Source organism: Haliotis rufescens, unplaced genomic scaffold (genome assembly GCF_023055435.1).
Source record: "Haliotis rufescens isolate VD_foot unplaced genomic scaffold, xgHalRufe1.0.p SCAF_9, whole genome shotgun sequence".
NCBI lineage: Eukaryota > Metazoa > Mollusca > Gastropoda > Lepetellida > Haliotidae > Haliotis > Haliotis rufescens.
The window spans coordinates 7,545,428-7,555,435 of NW_025964383.1; the positions used below are offsets into that span (position 1 = coordinate 7,545,428).

General features: G+C 41.5%; 1 long non-coding RNA gene across 1 annotated transcript; it reads left to right on the top strand.

Annotated features, from left to right (window-relative positions):
* Positions 1-2,427: 2,427 nt before the first annotated feature.
* Positions 2,428-8,579, top strand: LOC125377393. The gene is made up of 2 exons (XR_007219545.1): positions 2,428-2,552; positions 8,427-8,579. It is a non-coding gene; the product is annotated as an uncharacterized LOC125377393 (long non-coding RNA).
* The last annotated feature ends 1,429 nt before the right edge of the window (positions 8,580-10,008 follow it).

Here is a 10,008-nt window from a genome sequence, read left to right on the forward strand (position 1 = left end):
CCCGATTTTTTAAAAGTACTGATTTAACTTCGAAATTTTACTGCATCTGCCATCTTGTTTATTTGACTTATTGAATTTTGCCATTGACTTATTACATTTCTTGGTGTGAATGTTGTCCAAACTGCACGAAATTGCTTAAAATGCAATCAAATGTTTTAAAAATTTCTGGGGGGGCATGCCCCCAGACCCCCCTAGACTTTTCCTCTTTTTTCGGGAAAACCTGCTCACATCCCTGTACTTGAGTTTTAATACTCTTTCAATATATTTTTTAATATCATAAATCAGTAGTTTTTCATAAATGAAATATGGTTAAAACATGAATTATTCATGAAGATCCGGGGTAGAATAGGTCTTCAGCAACCCGTGCTTGCCGTAAAAGGCGACCATGCTTGTACTTGCGACTAACGGGATTGGGTGGTCAGGCTCGCTGAATTGGTTGATGCATGTCATCATATCCCAATTGCGTGGATCGATGCTCATGATATCAATCACCGGACTGTCTGGTCCAGACTCGATTATTTACAGACCGCCGTCATATAGCTGGAATATTGCTGAGTGCGGCGTTAAATAACAAAAAAAAACATTATTAAGGTGATAAAAAAATTTAAAAGAGAAACACGTGCTTATATTTAGTTACATGCCCTGTTACAATCAGTGTTGGTGGGCTTCACGCGCCAAATCATTTCTGGGAACCTGTCACACAGCAAGAGATTGTAATTTCTAATGGCGTCCTGATTGTGTAATGAGAATACTTTTTAATGGCTGTAATCGTCGTAATGAATGCATGTTCAGCCTTCAGTGCATATCTGTTCTGGCACCGATTCCGTCCTCGTGGGATTAGTGACAAGGTAGCCCCATGTCAAGTAATTAAGATCAGATAAAACAAAAGTGTCTGAGAGTGTACAATAGACATTTTATTAAGCTGTATACATGTCCAGATTCACACGAAAAACAATAATAATAAAAAATGTATTCGATGGATGGTCATCGCAGGAATGTTATTTATGAAAACGATGATGATGCAGATTCAAGGTCAGAACTCGACATATTTTCTACCTGGATGTCGTCAACGCTATGAGCGAGGTCTCGGACGTCATCGTTACTGTCACATTCCGACGTCGCGGTTTGAGCGGAGAAGCGCACACATTTTTCACAGCCATCCGCGCGTGTGTCATGGGTCCCTCTTCCAGACGTGTCGTCACACATGCTGCTTGCTTGATCGCCAAGCATGTCCCGCGCGTTACTCGCAGGTACGTGGCAATCACTGTCAGATTTCAACTTATCTTCATCTGTGGAGGATGCACGACGGTCGCCATGGGATCCCAACTCAGACTTGTCTTCCGGGTGTGTGATGGAGACACGACTGTCATTCTGGTGACCACGTGTTGTCTCAAACGTGTCTGACATGGACGTGGAGTCGTCACCAGTGTGACACCGTCCTTTCCCAGGTGTCAGGTCAGCCGAGTCTAACCTATCTGTGATATGCGCTGAACAGGCATATTGGGTACTGATAACAGGACGCACAGCAGTTGGAGTGTCCATTAACTCTGTGGTGGAAGCTTCTGCTGATGAAGAGCGTCTGGTTTTCTTAGCTGTCTTCGGAGTTGACGTGAGGAAACGTGATGCAAGCTCTGGCGACGGGACACTTCCAAGATTGAGGCATGTTTCTGTGTCGTCTGCTCCCATAAGTCCACAATGGGCTACAGCTACTACCCGTCGCAGGGCTCCCCTCACCGACGTCTGTAGCCCGTCTTGTATCTGCAAATAGAGGATGAGACTAGCAACGTCCGCATCCCGCATCCACGAACTGTCTTCATCATCTTCGTCCCGTCTCCCTCTCACAATTGTCTCTGTCAAACTCTTGCCTGTGCCACATTCAATTAATGTTCTATTGTGAACCACCTCGAACAGAAGCCAGAGTGGATCCACCTCTGCTTTAGAAAAGCCAAGTTTTCCAGTGACAGCAGTGAAGGCTCTCTCTGTTGCTCCCTCCCCTAATCCCAACCATAGATCTTTTATAGAGGCTACCGGCACACCTGCCTTCTGCACCTTCCTCAGCACAACTTCAAAGAACACACAAACATAATCCAGTAACAGCTCAGACCTCTTGTCCCGTCGCATGAGAAGTTCCACTATGACTGACAGCTTCCCATCTCTCTCAATCCTAGACATGTATTCATTAGTCCACTGCTCTAGTTTGCCGGCTCGCTCTAACAGGTTGTCGTAGTGTTCTCCCAGACTCACAGCCCTCTTCTCCAAGTCGTCTAGCTTCTTGTGCAATTCATTTGTGGCATCTTGTACAAACTTGTACCCCTCTCCAGACATTTTGGCCTTAGAGATACCCTTGTATGTTTACGGTAGTTAGTTGTGACGTCATGTAGCATAATTTGACATCACAATTGTAGTGACGTCACAATTCGTGGTCTACGGCTCCCTATGCGCGTTCACACTCCGTCGCAGTGGTGACTCAGCATAACACCACGTACTATGCTAGCTGGCTGCCGGCCGCATGGAACTCTGGGTAGGAGAGTGATGCGCGTTGTCAACTTTCGGTGAGTTTATATTACAGAGCAAGTTCACACGAAAATAAGCCTATTTTTCTCTTGTACTTTTTTTTTTAAACAGTCGCCTTCTCCCGGACAAATTCTTCCAGTTCGTTACAGTCTGACTGTTGCAGTTCTTTTCGCCTCTTGTCTTAATTGACAGGTCCAATGAACATTGTTTTGATCCACCACTCCGTTGATTGGCTACTGACTGTGTAGGCGTCAAGTTATGTGCATAAATTAAACGATCATCTGATTCATATGACGCCACAGTATGTATTCCTACACCTGGAATGTTTATCAATCTCGTTATTTTTGTCTGTTTTGATATATACAACTGTTTTTGGTTAAACTGTTGTCGATAAAACATATTTAATGTTGTCGAATTTAATTATAAGCATTGACTGTGTATGCGATTCATACAGTTTGCACATTGGTTTTTCGATTCATACCTCAATGAACCGAACAAAATACACAGTCAATCCTTAAATAAACACACCATGGCGTATGCCCCTTGCAATATGACGTCATTGGTGCCAAATGATAAAGGAATGACGTCATAAGACTTTATTAGACCCGTTTCACGTGTTGGTGTGGGTACAGGTCATTCGTCACCACTCGCCCCTTTCCGTAACCTGCAAGAAGATATTCGGCTTGTCCCGGAATAACACGAGTTGGTCACGAATGGGTACAGGTGTGTGATTCTAGCTTCTAAGAGGCGCAGCCTATTGTTCTGTTCTGTTCGGTGCCGTGCTGTTGAAAACACAACGCTTAGCACAATTACTCGTTTTCCAAAATCGCGACTGAAAAGACAGCAATGCATGGGTAAGGAACTGTAAGACTCGCGGTGATGGTTGGAAGGGTCCGTTGTCTGAATTGCGCTTCTTCGTTCCTTTTTGTTGCGCATATTAACGCTTGCTGAGTTGCTGTCGTACAACTTCAATCCTTATATTGACAGATACATAAATCATAACAAAACAATCCATTAAACATCAAACGTTAATTATTTAAAGCGAACTATATCAACGCGGAGATTCGTGACGTCGTGACGTCATCCGTCCTACCATTCCATTTGCATGGAGTGACATCCCTTGGTTCACAGGACCATGTAACTAATAATAGTAACAAAAAACAACAACTCGCAGCTCTACTATTTGTTTTGCGATTTTATTTATTGTTATTATTATTAGTTACATAGTCCTGTTCTTGGTTTTTCAAACGGCAGAAAATGGCGGCTACGGCAATGTCACTCGCTTAAAATAAAAGTTGCAAACAGTAAAGTTTGCGTTGGAAAGAAGTCCAGACCCGGCTGATGCTGAAAATGGATGGCTGTTATCGTTCTGTGAACTTTGGGTGTGTGTTTGAGTCATACTGCGGCTGATGATGACGGGGATTACCGCTTGAGGCGGCGCGGTTGGATTTCCCGAAGCAATAGACGACAGTGTGGAGCTCAGTGATTTCTTTTGGTAAGTCGAGCATTCTCTGTCATAGCTTAGTATGGACGCTTCATTTCGGTGACTCGACATATACCTGATCTGTGTGGCTTCAAAGCCTGCATCATTCTTAGCCGGAATCGATGTCGCTCTCAGTTTTCCCAAATGATTGTTTAATGTTATTGTTAGACATTGAAGAATCCCCCTGATGTAGTTCTGTCTCCACTCAGTTGATACATAGTTGGGAATCATCTATATCTGGGGCCAAACAAACCTATCCAAATCTGCTTGCCGTAAAAGGTTGCTGTGCTTGTCGTAAGAGACGACTTACGGGATCGGGTGGTCAGGCTCGCTGACTTGGTTGATGCATGTCATCGTGTCCCAATTGCTTGGATCGGTGCTCATGATATCAATCACTGGATTGTCTTGTCCAGACTCGATTATTTACAGACCGCCGTCATATAGCTGGAATATTGCTGAGAGCGGTGTTAAACAAATAAACAAACTAACAATCAAATGACTGACATTAGATGTAGATGATTCCCAACTATGTATGCAATATCATAACACTTAACCTTTTATACAATCTCTATTTATCTATCTTTATCCAAACGTATTTGAAATCATTGATAACTAGATTCAGATGCAGTAGTTTGGGCTTATACATAGCCTGTAAGACTTAGATATAGTAAGCCAAACTAATATTGATATTGAAGTTGAAATCCATGTCTCATTTGTTTGTAAATTGTATGATAATGTAAATGAAACAAATTAAGTACACCTTATGTTCACGAAGCAGATAACAAACGAAACTCGATACATATACTTGGTAGCATAATGTTAAAACATGGAATGGTGTCTCATTGAGATGTCAAATATTAAGACGATACGGCACGATCGAAGTGAAAATACTCACTCGTGGTTTCAACATTATCTATATCATATCATGTAGGTTCTGGGTGTACGGTACTGGTGCACAAAGATGGAAGTAGACGCCAAAGGGACCAAATTGGAGTTGGTCAACAGCTTGAAGGAAAAGATGATAATCAAATCAACCTTCAACAAGTCATTTTAAGCATATGGGGCCATTCTGGTAATTACGCCATACTATGGCATTTTAAATGATGAATTTGACTTACTATCAATCGAAACATGCAATTTAGAGTATTGCTGAATGTTAGTGTGCGCTCTGTGTGTGTTCCCACATTCAGGCGCCACGCCAAGTGATGCAAAATAACTACTGTTAAAACAAGGTTAAATCAAATGTGTACCATCACTCCATTTTCCTTGACTAATGACCATGTTAATATTCGTTCAGGCGGATGGGTATCAGCGTCCTGCCCCCATAGAATAGTGTATGCATTCAAACGTATTCTGAGGACCCCTGAAGATCCGGAGTAGAATAGGTCTTCAGCAACCCTTGCTTGCCGTAAAAGGCAACTATGCTTGTCGTAAGAGGCGACTTACGGGATCGGGTGGTCAAGGCCTGCTGATTTGGTTGATGCATGTTATCGATCCCAATTGCGTGGATCGATGCTCATAACGTCAATCATTGGATTGTCTGGTCAATACTCGATTATTTACAGAACGCCGTCATATAGCTGGAATATTGCTGAGTGCGGCGTTAAACAACAACCAAGCAAACAAACAAACAAACTGAGGCCTGGAAGCGTGAGAGACCACATGGATTTATGTCAAGACAACCGCCAGTCATCATAAGTGACTAGCCCCTATGATGTCACGCCATGGAAACAAGCGGCGGAAGAACATGTTCTCTCCCAACGAGGGACGCTTGGCCGGAGCAGCTGCTGAGAACCATACAGAAAGCTAATGAAGGGATATTTTCTCAGAGTATTCCTTACATGAAAGAATGGCTAACAGTAGCTCCAGTCAATGCTCTTGACTCCGACACTGACTTGCCACCCTCAAAGGAAACGTTCTGTTTGTTTGATAGATTTACAGGAAATACAAAATCGGAAGAGGAACTGCTAAGGCGTATAACGTTTGATCCCGAAATGAAAGGCACAATATATTGGCAAGTAGAAGAACAATTACACAGGGAGACGAACCGCAACAGCTACTTCCTAGATGCGATGTCGCCCGGAAACTACATGTTCGTCCTGTGATTGCTGCTACATTTGCACAATCAAGAAACAACAAGAAAATGACAGACACAATTAAAGGAAAACTGAACACAAACATTTCGTATGGACATTTCGCCTCGACAAGTTTGGCCGCCTGCAACTTTCAGGTACGAACTTATTGATGAGATTCTACGACATGATCATATTTGACGTATATGGAAGAGCGAGTATGGTTCTACGACATGATCATATTTGACGTATATGGAAGAGCGAGTATGGTTCAATGACATGATCATATTTGACGTATATGGAAGAGCGAGTATGGTTCAATGACATGATCATATTTGACGTATATGGAAGAGCGAGTATGGTTCTACGACATGATCATATTTGACGTATATGGAAGAGCGAGTATGGTTCTACGACATGATCATATTTGACGTATATGGAAGAGCGAGTATGGTTCTAGGACATGATCACATTTGACATATATGGAAGAGCGAGTATGGTTCAATGACATGATCATATTTGACGTATATGGAAGAGCGAGTATGGTTCTACGACATGATCATATTTGACGTATATGGAAGAGCGAGTATGGTTCAATGACATGATCATATTTGACGTATATGGAAGAGCGAGTATGGTTCAATGACATGATCATATTTGACGTATATGGAAGAGCGAGTATGGTTCTACGACATGATCATATTTGACGTATATGGAAGAGCGAGTATGGTTCTACGACATGATCACATTTGACATATATGGAAGAGCGAGTATGGTTCTACGACATGATATTTGACGTATATGGAAGAGCGAGTATGGTTCTACGACATGATCATATTTGACGTATATGGAAGAGCGAGTATGGTTCTACGACATGATATTTGACGTATATGGAAGAGCGAGTATGGTTCTACGACATGATGATATTTGACGTATATGGAAGAGCGAGTATGGTTCTACGACATGATGATATTTGACGTATATGGAAGAGCGAGTATGGTTCTACGACATGATCATATTTGACGTATATGGAAGAGTGAGTATGGTTCTACGCCGCTTTTAACAATATTCCAGCAATATCGCGTCAGGGGACACAAGAAATGGGCTTCACTCATTGTGCCCATGTGGGGAATCGACAGCATGACGAGCAAACGTTTTAACTACTGGGCTACCCCACCGTCCCTATGGAGAAATGAAATACTTTTATAGAATAACCGGCGAGGTGAAATTAATGTTGCTTTAGCGAGGAACTTAAAACATAAATTTCATGAGTGACATATTTTCCGTGATCACTCGTACCGAGTGGGTTATTCTATTTATTACCCCTTATCATATTAAAAACGTGTTTCAAAGGGGAAAAAACTGTCGCCGATCAAGAATCAGCTGTTTTGTGTCAACAGTGTCCACTCACTCAAATATTAACGTGTTGAAAAATATAGTTCTGTTTAAAACCTTTAAAGATCACATTATTGCAGTAAGTTATATTTCTGTCTGATTTACACTGCGTAAACTGTCTAGCATTGATAATAGAAGACAAGTCGGTTTTTTTTAATCAAGGCTTGTTTTGAGAAGGTCTCGTCACTGACAGACTCGCCGTCATCGGCATAGGCATGCATTTCACATTGAGAAAAGGAAACACGGAAAATCTGTCAATCTGACAAAAATGCCCAAACCTATAAGAACAACATATACGGCATGTACAAGAGTCATGTTAGAGGAAAGTTACGAAAAGTAGGTAAATTTTAAAAAAGTACGATTGCTGTCACAGTGTCTGACTGAATGACCCAGATACGAGACAGCCGAAACCAGGAATGACAAGAGAACCGGCGTTACAGTTTAATCCGAACAACAAGTTTAATGAACATCGTGTCCAATTTGAGACAAATGTGGCTGATTGGGAACAAGTGCAGGTGGGATTGAGTTGATATATTTGATATCAAAAGATACGAGGGTGAGATTTTATTTATCATCCAACATCATTCATCCAACTTTTTTCAGTTTGTACACAGTAATAACAGTGTCTAAGTGGAAAAAGTACTGCTAACAGCTTCAGTAGCAGAGCCATTAGTAGTGTCATTTAAGGATTGACTGTATTTTTTTCGGTTCATTGAGGTATGAATCGAAAAACCAATGTGCAAACTGTACGAATCCGCACAAAAGCCCCTTGCATGAATGCGTGATGCGAATGCGACGGGGTAATTCTCTCAAATGTTGGAGGAATTTCAAAGCTTTGCTTTGCTTTTTCTCAGCATCCCAGTTATGGCGCTGGACCTTACGCTAGACGGGCTAGCGACAAAATGCATGGTGACAAATGATGATTAATTATCAATATTTGTTTGTTTGTTTGTTTTTTAAAGGGGAACTACTCTCGGTCTTCTTCTCGGCTGTCTGACACTGCCCGCTGGGGCTCACTAGCTGCCGTGAGTCGATTTGCTCGCTTACGCAACTGAGCGTGACAAGAGACTGGGCTACCGTCTGTAAGGACAGCGTAAATAAACTTCGAGGCAGTATCTGTTTTACCAATTTTTGAACACTGATTTGTTACCCGTGATGTATGACGATTTCGACAAAGGGCACATGTTAATAAATTCCTTCAGCCTAAACACACAGACAAAAAGAACGATGGAAGCTCATAGGATGTTCATATTTGGAAATACCCCTGATGGTTATAGTTAATAATAATAAAACGTATCACTGAAGTGAAAGCATTTTCGGATTCCGGATTGCGTGGATAATACGATTGCTACTCCCTTGTTGTCATCCATGTTTCCTCGGCATGAGCATTTAATGAATTTATTACAAGTATAATTAGTGGTAGCTCCACTCAGAATACCAGACAAAGGTTCCCATTTGGCATTTCATGTGTCTGGGGTAATTATTTAATCTGAATCTGTTTAAATACACAATTATAGGGCCCACAATGATAACTGGTCAAAATGTTAAAATTTTAGGATTGTGAAGTTTTTAATTTGGTTAAGTATACATCCCCACCAGACCACTACGGAACCACGATGACCTCATCTCCAACATCGAGAAAGGGCTTCAGCAACCCTAGTCAACAACATCCTCCAATGCCCCACCACCTACTCCAAGATCAAGAAGGACCCAACTGTCAAACTCCTTCGCCAACATAAAGTCCTCCTCAAACAACTAAAAGACAACCTTGCAATTAGCCAAGTTTTTCACCACCAACTCTCCGTCAATCACCCCCAACCACCCTATGCCAGAGCCACCATCAAAATCCACAAAAACCCTCCTAAAGCCCGTCTACTTGTGTGTTCCCGAGATACTGTCTTCTACAAAACGGCCCAACACCTAACCAGAATCCTTGCCCCCTTAGGAAAAACAGCCGACTCCTTCATCTCTGACTCCACAGACTTCGGAATTTTTCCACTTTTATCAATTCGTGTTGATATATTTCATATCAAAAGACACTCGGGTGAGGTTCTCTATATATCTTGAAATATTTGATTATTACAGAGACATGTGACATCGAATAAGCTTATTTGTACAGCTGTAGACGTATGGGATATCGTTCCTTTATGTGGGATATTCACGGATACATTCCTCGAACAAGGTAGCTGCCTAAATTTATACATATAACTTTGGTAGGTTGTAATTATGACATTTGCATTTTGTTTTCATTCATTTGCTGTTGCTTTGAATACAATCATTTTTGTTCCTCTGCGTTTTCGTTGGGAAGTTCTTCGCTGCGGGACAGACGTTGTTTTCGTAAGCCTTTTCGTTTGTATGCGTGTATATGTTACAGTCAATGTGAAAATGTGATTCCCTCAGGCAATTTATAAAATGTCTAAATATTTCAGTAATTTACAAATTGACTGAAACATCTCTCCATTAATGAAACAGATTGACTGACAATTATTAAGTGGTTTAAAGGGGCTTAAACATCAAAATAGACAAATTATGCTAGGATTAGAA